The sequence below is a fragment of the Ovis canadensis genome, chromosome 3 (assembly GCF_042477335.2).
Source record: "Ovis canadensis isolate MfBH-ARS-UI-01 breed Bighorn chromosome 3, ARS-UI_OviCan_v2, whole genome shotgun sequence".
Classification (NCBI taxonomy): domain Eukaryota; kingdom Metazoa; phylum Chordata; class Mammalia; order Artiodactyla; family Bovidae; genus Ovis; species Ovis canadensis.
The window spans coordinates 208421848-208434383 of record NC_091247.1 but is presented as its reverse complement, the minus strand read 5'-3'; positions in this window follow the sequence as shown (position 1 = coordinate 208434383).

The window sequence follows — 12536 nt, the reverse complement described above, 5'->3', positions numbered from 1 at the left end:
TATTGTCACCCTGCTTATTTAACTTATATGCAGAGTACATCATGAGAAATGCTGGACTGGAAGAAACACAAGCTGGAATCAAGATTGCCGGGAGAAATATCAATAACCTCAGATATGCAGATGACACCACCCTTATGGCAGAAAGCGAAGAGGAGCTAAAAAGCCTCTTGATGAAAGTGAAAGAAGAGAGTGAAAAAGTTGGCTTAAAGCTCAACATTCAGAAAACTAAGATCATGGCATCCGGTCTCATCACTTCATGGGAAATAGATGGGGAAACAGTGGAAACAGTGTCAGACTTTATTTTTTGGGGCTCCAAAATCACTGCAGATGGTGACTGCAGCCATGAAATTAAAAGATGCTTACTCCTTGGAAGAAAAGTTATGACCAACCTAGATAGTATATTCAAAAGCAGAGACATTACTTTGCCGACTAAGGTCCGCCTAGTCAAGGCTATGGTTCTTCCTGTGGCCATGTATGGATGTGAGAGTTGGACTGTGAAGAAGGCTGAGCGCCAAAGAATTGGTGCATTTGAAGTGTGGTGTTGGAGAAGACTCTTGAGAGTCCCTTGGACTGCAAGGAGATCCAACCAGTCCATTCTGAAGGAATCAGCCCTGGGATTTCTTTGGAAGGAATGATGCTAAAGCTGAAACTCCAGTACTTTGGCCACCTCATGCGAAGAGTTGACTCATTGGAAAAGACTCTGACGGATTGGGGGCAGGAGGAGAAGGGGACGACAGAGGATAAGATGGCTGGATGGCATCACTGACTCGATGGACACAAGTCTGAGTGAACTCCGGGAGTTGGTGATGGACAGGGAGGCCTGGCATGCTGCAGTTCATGGGGTCGCAAAGAGTCGGACACGACTGAGCGACTGAACTGAACTGAGGAGAGGAGGGGACTTCCCTGGGGTCCTGTGGTTAAGACTCTGTGATTCCAATGCAGGGAGCATTTGACAGCAAACTAGCATTTCAAAGTAAGACTCTGACTGATGCTCATGGTCCACCTCCAGGTAGATGACAGGGTTCTTTCTGGCAGGAGATTTGGGGGTTAGGTGGGCCTTCCTGACACAGTTCATGTCAAAGGCTGGCTTTCACTTAGCCAGAGATGGGAGTAGACTTGAATTGGATTATAAAATGCTCAGGCTCGGGAACACTTGCTGTAAAGTGCCCTCCACCCCAGCCGAGATGTTTGCAATGCAAATTGCTTTTCTCACTCCGGGAAACGGGGCAGGGCCCATGGATGCTTTGACTATGTGTTACTGCCATTGAAGAGTGGAAGACTGGGCGTTTAGTGCTCAGCACCCACGGGTGTTAGATTAGCTAGTGTGAGTGAGTGTTTCCAAGGAGGAGATGCCCCTCTGGGGGGGCAAAACACACTGTGTCTTCTTTGTTACGTCTGGTCTTAGCTTATTCTTCAGCTCGTAAGTCACTTCTATTTTTTAAATTGGAGTATAAATGCTTTACAATGTTGTGTTAGTTTCTGCTGTACAACAACATGAATCAGCTCTACTCATACTTATGTCCCCTCCCTGTTGAACCTCCCTCCCTCCCCCCAACACCCCCACCCCTCCAGGTCATCACGGAGCACCGAGCTCAGCTGCCTGTGCTGCACAGCAGCTTCCCTGAGCTGCCCATTTCACACACAGCGGTGTGTTTATGTCAGTGCTACTGTCCCAAGTCCACCCACCCCTCGCCTTCTTCCTCCCCATGCCCACATGTCCATTCTCTGTGTCTGCCTCTCTGTTCCTGCTCTGTGACTAGGCTCATCTGTACAATTTTTCTAGATTCCACATGTGTGTGTTGATATATAAGATTTGCTTTTCTCTTTCTGACTTACTTCACTCTGTATGATAGACTCTAGGGCCATCCATGTCTCTACAAATGACCCATTTTCATTCCTTTATATTTCAGCTCATAAGTCACTTCTGTGAAGCCTTTCCTGCCTTCATCCCTCCAGGAGAAATCACCCTCTTTCTTTTGAATTCCCAATTATTTACTTCTTTGCATTTAACCCACTGTCTCATAAATCATATGCTTAGATGTCTATCTCTCAGTAGACTGTGAAAGCCTTAAGGACCAGGACTTACTTGACTTCTGTCCTTAACTCCAGAGCCTGGTTCCAGATAAGACAATAAACGTTGATTAAATGCATGCATGAATGAACTGAATGGCTAAACAGTGTGTTTGCTGACTTAAATTACAATATGTACGCGAGTGTGTCTGTGTGTGTATTTGTGTGTATGTACTTAAAATCGCTTAGCTTGATGACTCCTTTCACTCAAGGCAGTCTACCAAGGACACAAACTAAACAGTGATTTCTGAGGAGTAACAGTGCTTGGTAGCAGTGGTAAAGAACCTGCCTGCCAGTGCAGGAGACTCCAAGAGATGTGGATTTGATTCCTGGGTCAGGAAGATCCCCTGGAGAAGGGCATGGCAACCCACTCCAGTATTCTTGCCTGGGAAATCCCATGGACAGAGGAGCCTGGTGGGCTGCAGTCCATGGGTCACACAGAGGTGGACATGACTGAAGTGACTTGGCCAGCACACATGCAACAGTCCAGAGGAATGAGGCTAAAGAAGAGATCAGTCAGTTTCCGGGCCTTCCAACTCAGTCAAGTGCCTTAGATGGAGTAGCTTGGATAACCAGTCCTTTTGTTCGAGAACAGATTGACGCTCCTCGAGCAGAGGGGAGAATGGAAGCGGGAGAGGGTACTTCTGTTCCCCAAGGTCATGGCATGCCTCCATGATAGATGGCAACAGAGAACAGGGACTTCATTTTTCTATGTGTTTACATATTAGTTCATATGTTACTAATATTAGAACATACTCGTTACATATATTTGTTCTTTTCACGAAGTATCTTAACATCTGGAGGCTTATAATAAATCTGTAAAGCAGTCATTCTGAATCATGAGCGAGTTGAAGGTCCTTGAAAATCTCAGAAAGGCATGAAACATCTCCACTGGAAGATGTCAAGAAACATTCATGAACTTTCTGCAGTTTCAAGTTCAGCAACCTCCTTTGTGTAGAGGTCTTTGTGTTGCAAGAATAATATAATCCCTTCACGCAGAAGGTGCTTAATGAGTACCATTGTGTTGTCAACTGAGTTGCTGTTGCTGCTGCTAAGTCACTTCAGTCGTGTCCAACGCTGTGCGACCCCATAGATGGCAGCCCACCAGGCTCCCCCATCCCTGGGATTCTTCAGGCAAAAACACTGGAGTGGGTTGCCATTTCCTTCTCCAATTCATGAAAGTGAAAAGTGAAAGTGAAGTCACTCAGTCGTGTCCGACTCTTAGCGACCCCATGGACTGCAGCCTTCCAGGCTTCTCCGTCCATGGGATTCACTCAGTCGTGTCCGACTCTTAGCGACCCCATGGACTGCAGCCTTCCAGGCTCCTCCGTCCATGGGATTTACCAGGCAAGAGTGCTGGAGTGGGGTGCCATTGCCTTCTCTGGTCAACTGAGTAATGATACTGAAACCATTAGATGTTGTTTAGTGGGACTCCAAAGAGCTCTGGTACCATAGTCCTTTATGTCTCAGCACAGAAAATAATTCAGCAAGAGGCTAAGTTCATTCGAGTATGACCTAAATCAAATCCCTTACAATTATACAGTAGAAGTGAAATAGATTCAAGGGTTTAGATCTGATAGACAGAGTGCCTGAAGAACTTGGGACAGAGGTTCATGATATTGTATAAGATGTAGGGATCAAGACCATCCCCAAGAAAAAGAAATACAAAGAGGCAAAATGGCTGTCTGGGGAGGCCTTACAAACAGCTGAGAAAAGAAGAGAAGCGAAAAGCAAAGGAGAAAAGGAAAGATATAAGCATCTGAATGCAGAGTTCCAAAGAATAGCAGGGAGAGATAAGAAAGCCTTCCTCAGTGATCAGTGAAAAGAAATAGAGGAAAACAATAGAATGAGAACGACTAGAGATCTCTTCAAGAAAATGAGAGATACCAAGGGAACATTCCATGCAAAATGGGCTCGATAAAGGACAGAAATGGTCTGGACCTAACAGAAGCAGAAGATATTAAGAAGAGGTGGCAAGAATACACAGAAGAACTGTACAAAAAAGATCTTCATGTCCCAGATAATCATGATGGTGTGATCACTCATCTAGAGCCAGACATCCTGGAATGTGAAGTCAAGTGGGCCTTAGAAAGCATAACTACAGACAAAACAAGTGGAGGTGATGGCATTCCAGTTGAGCTATTTCAAATCCTGAAAGATGATGCTGTGAAAGTGCTGCACTCAATATGCCAGCACATTTGGAAAACTCAGCAGTGGCCACAGGACTGGAAAAGGTCAGTTTTCATTCCAATCCCAAAGAAAGGCAATGCCAAAGAATGCTCACACTACTGCAAAACTTCACTCATCTCACACGCTAGCAAAGTAACGCTCAAAATTCTCCAAGCCAGGCTTCAACAATACGTGAACTGTGAACTTTCAGATATTCAAGCTGGTTTTAGAAAAGGCAGAGGAACCAGAGATCAAATTGCCAACATCCGTTTGATCATCAAAAAAGCAAGAGAGTTCCAGAAAAACAGCTACTTCTGCTTTATTGACTATGCCAAAGCCTTTGACTGTGTGGATCACAACAAAGTGTGGAAAATTCTTAAAGAGATGGGAATACCATACCACCTGACCTGCCTGCTGAGAAATCTGTATGCAGGTCAAGAAGCAACAGTTAGAACTGTACATGGAACAACAGACCAGTTCCAAATCAGGAAAGGAGTACATCAAGGCTGTATATTGTCACCCTGCTTATTTAACTTATATGCAGAGTACATCATGAGAAACACTGGGCTGGAAGAAGCACAAGCTGGAATCAAGATTTCTGGGAGAAATATCAATAACCTCAGATATGAAGATGACACCACCCTTATGGCAGAAAGTGAAGAAGAACTAAAGAGATTCCTGATGAAAGTGAAAGAGGAGAGTGAAAAAGTTGGCTTAAAAGTCAACATTCGGAAAACTAAGATCATGGCATCTGGTCCCATCACTTTATGGCAAATAGATGGGGAAACAATGGAAACAGTGAGAGGCTTTATTTTCCTGGACTCCAAAATCACTGCAAGGTGACTGCAGCCATGAAATTAAAAGACGCTTACTCCTTGGAAGAAAAGCTATGACCAACCTAGACAGCATATTAAAAAGCAGAGACATTACTTTGCCAACAAATGTCTGTCTAGTCAAAGCTATGGTTTTTCCAGTAGTCATGTATGGATGTGAGAGTTGGACTATAAAGAAAGCTGAGCGCCAAAGAATTGATGCTTTTGAACTGTGGTGTTGGAGAAGACTCTTGAGAGTCCCTTGGACTGCAAGGAGATCCAACCAGTCCATCCTAAAGGAAATCAGTCCTGAATATTCACTGGAAGGACTGATGCTGAAGCTAAAACTCCAATACTTTGGCCACCTGATGCGAAGAACTGACTCATTTGAAAAGACCCTGTTGCTGGGAAAGATTGAAGGCAGGAGGAAAAGGGGACGACAGAGAATGAGATGGTTGGATGGCATCACTGACTCGATGGACATGAGTTTGAGTAAGTTCCAGGAGTTGGTGATGGACAGGGAAGCCTGGTGTGCTGCAGTCCACGGGGTCACAAAGAGTCAGACACTACCAAGCGACTGAACTGAAATGAACTAAACTGAATTAGAATAGGATGCTTGTGAGGCTTATAAGCTGATGGAAGAGGGGGGTGCCCTGTCCTGAGAATTTACTGTGTTACAGTTTTATAATCAAAGGAAAAGTGGGGAGGGGGAAAAGAACTTCTTTGTCTTTCTTGAGTAGACATCATGCTTCCATCATCAGCTCCTCCTACAGGTTGGGCAGAGGAGTTTTCTTGTCCCTGGGTGGTCAATCTAGGTCCACAAATTATTGTTTTTTATGTGTTCGGAGAGTGTATCCTAGGGATTATTAACCTACTGAGCTCACTGGGTGAGATGTGGGTCTCATGCGTCCATTGTTTTATTGTTTTGGGGGCATGCCTCATGCTTCCGCTGCCTGGCTTTGTTGCTAAGCAAGCAGGCTTGGTTTTGTGGTTAAGCAAGCCTGCTTTCTTGAGTAATCATTAACTTGCAGGGGTCTCCCATATTTTTCTACTCAGCATCCCCTAGTGGGATTAACTGTTTAATCACCTACTTTGTCCTTCACTCTGTCCCTGTCAATACTGAGTCCAAGCTGGCTCTGTCAGTAAGTCTACAGACAAAGTGTTGAGGCAAGGAATAAAGACTTTATTTGGAAAGCTGGCAGACAGAGAAGATGGCAGACTAACATCTCAAAATCACCATCTTGTTGGGGCCTGGATGTTAGGTTCTTTTATAGAACAGAATTGAGGAGGAGGTGAGGAATTAAAGTAAAAACGCCATTAATCTTGCAAATATCTCACAGCAGGTTTCCTGAGGTGGGTCATTATGCATAGACAGTACCATTTTCATGAACGGAAGCGATGGGAAATGAAGGTTTAAGTAAAAGAAACAGATTCTTCCCTGTAACAATGCTTGCCGGCGGAACAGCCTTGCAAAAGAGGAACAGGTGACCCTGCACCTCATAACATGATTCAGTATCTCAAAGGAAGGCACCTCCCATCTATCAAACTAAACCAAACCGCTCACTGCCTTCCTTAACTGGCTGACGAATACTTTTGTATTTACAAAGGCAGACTCAGCTTTGGCGGAAGTTCTGTTTCCACTGAAGTGTCCCAGGGCTAAATGACCCATTAAACCATATCTGTCTGGTATCCCTTGCCAAGAATGTGTTTATCAGCTTCTTCCTGGGAGGGAAAAAGGATCGAGAGAAGGCCTATAAAGCAATGAATGCTGGGCCTGGCATCGCATGGTTCTCAACAGATGTCAGGTTAAGACAGAGAACAAAGACTACCTTGGTGGTCCAGTGGCTAAGACTCCACACTCCCAATGCAGGGGGGCCTGGGTTCGATCCCTTGTTGGGGAACTAGATCCCACATGCTGCAACTAAGAGCTTACATGCCACAATTAAAGACCCTGCAATGAAGATCAAAGATCCTGTGTGTTGCAGACCCAGCACAGTCAAATAAATGATAGAAGAAAAACAAAACAAAACAGAAAACAAACAAAACAAAGAGTTCAGAACACAGAGGAAAAATGGGGAAGGATGTGGAATCAGTGGAGAGAGGAGGGGACAGGAGACCCAGGGTCGGGAGCATCCCCTTCTTTGTGTCTTCCAGAACCCTTAAAGTTACAGGCGAGCTGCAGCTAGGAAATGAGTTCCCTGATGAATACTCAGTTAGGCCTCTCAGAATGTATAGAAATACAGCAAGGGCACCAAATCCTAATCACAGAAAACAAGTGGTGAATGGAGGCGTTTGCTACGAGGTGCCAGCCTGGCCCCAGTGAAGTCAATTTGTCAGTTCTTTTCACCTGGGAAAGAGAGAGGAGGGGAGGAGCCACAGCTCCTGCCAAAGCTAAAAAAAGCAAGCTGTTTAAGGCCTCAGGGCAGGACCAGCTGCAAATGAACTCAGCAGGGCGAGGCCGCCAGGGCTCTCAGGGAAAACATGGCAGTTACCCGGCCCTGAGGTCCCTGGAGAGTCAGCCACACATGGGCCGAGGGGGCCAAGGCAGGCGATTCCCTGCAAACGGCCTGACTGTGGAGTGAGGAGGGCCTGGGTGTGTGGACATGGCTCCACATTCTGAAGGTTGACCGATGCGCAGGCCACTTGCCTCTCCAAACCTCCGTCTGTTGTTCTCTTCCTAAGCTGGGTCCGACTCTCTGCATCCCCATAGACTACAGGCTTCTCTGTCCTTCACTATTTCCTGGAGCTTTCTCAAACTCATGTCCATTGAGTCTGTGATGCCATCCCACCATCTCATCCTCTGTTGTCCCCTTCTCCTGCCCTCTATTTTTCCCAGCATCAGGGTCTTTTTCAATGAGTCAGCTTTTTGCATCAGGTGGCCAAAATATTGGAGCTTCAGCTTCGGCATCAGTCCTTCCAGTGAATATTCAGTGTTGATTTCCCTTAGGATTGACTGGTTTGATCTCTTCAGTTTCCTCATCCATAAATTGAGGATAATAACATCTGTACTGGAGAGTTTCTGGAAACATAAAACATGAGACAGAAGACACAAGTGCTGTGGAAACTAGACTCTGGATGCCAGGTGTCACAATTGTGGAAAAGAAAGTGAACTGGTCGTCCGAGTCTGCTCAGATAGCCTTTGCAAAACACGGCTGATGGGGAAGCTTAACAGAGGTTTATTTTCTCATGCTTCTTGAGGCTGGAAGTCTGGATCAAAGTGCTGGCAAGGTCGTTTCATTCTGAGGTCGACTCACCATCTCACTGTGTGCTCACATGACGTTTTTAAAAATTTTAATATTTATTTTTATTTATTTGACTGTGTTGGGTCTTAGTTGAAGCACATGGGATCTTCGATCTTCCCTGCGGCATGTGAGATCTTTAGTTCTGGCATGCAAACTCTAACTTCTGGTGTGTGGAATCTGGTTCTCTGACCAGGGATCAAACTTGGGCCCCCTGCATAAGGAGGCCCTTGGCCTTTCTGAACTTCAGTCCTCTTATTGGTCAAGCTTATTCCCACCTAGAGCTGCTAACCACTGAAACTGCATGCATCATGGGCCAGTCATACTATGCCGTTTTCCTCACCCCCAATGATTAACTAATAGTTCGACATTGCAAAGTGTGCATATATACCTAGACAGCATATTAAAAAGCAGAGACATCACTTTGCTTACAAAGGTCCGTATAGTCAAAGTTTTGGTTTTTCTGGTAATCATGTATGGCTATGAGAGTTGCACCATAAAGAGGGCTAAATGTCAAAGAATTGACGCTTTTGAACTGTGGTGCTGGAGAAGACGCTTGAGAGTCCCTTGAACTGCAAAGAGATCAAACCAGTCAATCCTAAAGGAAACCAAGGCTGAGTATTCGTTGGAAGGACTGATGCCAAAGCTGAAGCTCCAATACTTTGGCCACCTGCTGTGAAGAGCCAACTCATTGGAAAAGACCCTGATGTTGGGAAAGATTGAAGGCAAAAAGAGAAGAGGGCAGCAGAGGAGGAGATAGATGGATGGCATCGCTGACTCAATGGACATGAATCTGAGCAAACTGGGAGATAATGAAGGATAGGGGAGCCTGGTGTGCTGCATTTTGTGGGGTTACAAAGAATCGGATACGACTTAGCGACTGAACAACAACAATATCACATACATATAGTATTAATATGGAGGAGAGCCGTATTTCTTTACAATGAGAAAATAAAATTTCCTAAAGTTTCAATCCAGAAATCTTCCTCAAGGGACCCAAGACAAGCCTTGGTTCTGTGAAACTGACTAGTCACCCCAGAAATTCCTGGGGCCTTCATCTTTACCAAAATGAGGTCGGCTTGGTCTTCTCCCACTTTCCGTTAACTTCATCTTCTTTTCTCAATGCTTACCTTTGTTGGTGCCTGTTTATACTGTTCCCTCCCAAGGCCACACCTGTCGTTTTCCTGAAAAGATGTTTCAAGCAGCGGTGGTTTGGGGCGGCACCAGGGAAATAAGGAAGTGATGGCAGGCAGCAGTAGGTCCAATAGCAGTCTTGTTTTGCTCTGCACTTGCCTCGGGCCAGGGCGGCTTAGAGGTACCACGGGTGTGTGTCCCTGCTGGCGGGGTCCCCTGGGGTGTTGCCCAATGCCACCCCAGAGTCTTTCCATAGGAGTTTCGCTCTGGTTTAAGTCTGTGTTTTTCTTGGAATTAGCCACTGATTGAGCAGCATATGGGAAATATGAGTGTTTAGGTAACTGGACACGAGGGAGAGACCTGACAAGGGCCAGATACCGATGGACAATTTGTCTAGCTTCACGGTTTTGCTTGTCTTTCCTGCACAGACTCAGGAAGCTGCCTTCCTGTCTTCAGGGCTGGAAATCCACAAGTGAGTGCGTGCATGTTACTGAATTGCCAGTGCATCACACTAACTCCATGTGATGCTCCAGACAACACCACGAATTCAGTGAAATCAGCTTCCTTTGTTCAGATGAGGAAACAGATCCTGGAGCTGTTTATAAGATTCAGGGCAGATCTTCCCAACCCCAAGGGTCAAGTCATGGAAATTCATTCTAATGTGAGTCCCTCTCGTCACTGACTCCCTGCCCTGGGTTGTGAACAGCCAGAAAGAGAGACAGAGAGAGAAAGGAGAGAGGGAGGTCAGGGCAGATCCACTGGGCAGGTGCAAGGGAGCTGGAAGACGAGACTGGCAGCTGTATTACGTTTCGCGCCACTGAACCAGTTTGGGCACTTAAGAGGGTTCTCCACTCCAACTTTGGGGTCACTGGTGACACCTGTCTCATGTGGTAGCTTCAGCTCATAACTTTTCTTGGAATCAAGACCCTGAATATGAGCCCAATATTAAAGCCAGTTCCAGAGAAGGTGGGCAAGTGTGAGCTATAACCCCTGCATTTTTAATGGTTTGATCACAAGAGGCAGGGCTGGAGGTTGGCCAGCCCACTGGCCGCAAGCTTGGGTTCCCCAACAGGCTGCCTCCTGGGACCTCGAGTGTCGTGTCTCCTGAGTCACACGTGTTTACCCTCTGCACTCGCCACTTCTCCCCGCTTTGACCTCCTGGAGGTGGGAGGACGGAGCCAAGGCCACGTCAAGACAAAGACCTGGGTCTCCTGCTGCGCCAGGTGGGCTCCTCTCAGCATTTCACAGAACCTGCTGGATGATACACGCTCACCTTCATTCCAGGGTGTTTTGGTTTCCCAGGGCTGCGTAACAAAGGATGCCAGACCAGAGCAACAGAAGTTTGTTCGGGAGGCTGGAAGACTGAAGCCCAGGTGTGGGTGGGGCTGGTTCCTTCTGGAGCACTGAAGGAGAATCTTCTGGAGGCTGTCGTCCATCCTTGATGCTCCGTGGCAGGTGGCAGAGTAACCCCAGCCACTGCCTTCCTGTGGCTCCTCCGTGTCTCTGCCTCGTCGGTACCGGTGTATCTCTCCGTGTCCTCTTCCTTTTTTATTTTTTTCTCCAGGGCACAAGGTGGATCTTTGCTCCCTGTGCATGTGGGTTAAGTCTCTTTAGTCATGTCTGACTGTTTGCAACCCCATGGACCACAGCTCACCAAGCTTCTCTGTCCATGGGGATTCTCCAGGCAAGAATACTGGAGTGGGTTGCCATGCCCTCCTCCAGGGGATCTTCCCAACCCAGGGATCAAACTCATGTCTCTTATGTCTCCTGCGTTGGCAGGCCAATTCTTTACCGCTAGAACCACCTGGGGAGCCCCCTTAGTTCCCCGATCATGGATCAAACCTATGTCCCCTGCAGTGGAAGCATGGATTCTCCACCCCTGGGCTGCCAGGAAAGTCCCCTTGTCCTCTCCTTATAAGGACCCTGGTCACTGCACTGAGGACCCCAGCAGAGGCTGCCCGTCCCCGCCCCCTCAGGTGAGCCACCTGCTTCCTGCTGCAGTGCCTGTCTGCTTCGGGGATGAGTCTGGCCCTCCACTCGCCCTCTGGCCACTGTCTGCTTGTCTGGCTTCACCGCCTGCTGCCCACACTTGGTGCCCATGCTGCATCGCTGGGCAGGGCTGTCACAACCTTTGTGCCTTTGCAGATTCTGTCCCCTCAGCCTGAAAAGTCCTCCCCCTCACTCCTCCTCCTCCCTTTCCACCTGGAAAGCTTACTCATCCTTTAAGCCTCTCCCCTCCCCTACCTCTTGGGAGGGCTACTCTGCACGCTGTGGCGTTTTGTGCCCAGCCGTGGCCCTGTATGTTTCTTCGGTGACACAATAGCATGTGACACAATGCATACTTTGTGTTTCAAAGCTGTATTTTTTCTCAATTTATTTGTTTTTAATTGAAGGATAATTACAATATTGTGTTGGTTTCTGCCACACATCAACACGGGTCAGCCATAGGTATACCTATGTGTGTCCCCTTCCTCTTGAGCCTCCCACCCACCTCCCTCCCAATCCCACCCCTCTAGGTTGTCACAAAGCCTTGGTTTGAGTTCCCTGAGTCATACAGCAAATTCCCACTGGGCTATCTATTTTACATATGTTAGCATATAAGTTTCTATGCTTCTCTCTAATATGCATACTTTTGTTTCCTTATATCCATCTCACCTCTGGGTGGAGCTCGTTCAAGGCAGTTTTCTTATGAATCCCCAGCATGTTATACAGAAGATCATCCCTGGTGGCTAAATGGCTAAAAAAAAAAACAAAAAAAAACAAAAAACAAACAAAAAAAAACACCGTGGAGATTCCCTCCAGGGGTGGAGACTGAGTAGCATCTTTCTCTTACGTTTATTACATTCCCTGCGATGCGTGTGTAGTTGGCTCTCAGATGCTCCTTGTATGGTTTAGCAATTGGATGGAAAAGCCCGGTTAGCAGGAAGCTAGCAGGAGCTGAGGTTCAGTGATCCGTGCTGTTGCATGAGTGTCATTGACCCGAGGACACAGAATTCCCTGGGTTCCCCCCACCCCACCCTGCCCCAACTCAGATGATGCTGCTCCTCCTCCTCCTTCTTCTTTTGACCTTGCTGGGTGGCATGGGGGGATCTTAGTTCCCTGACCAGGATCA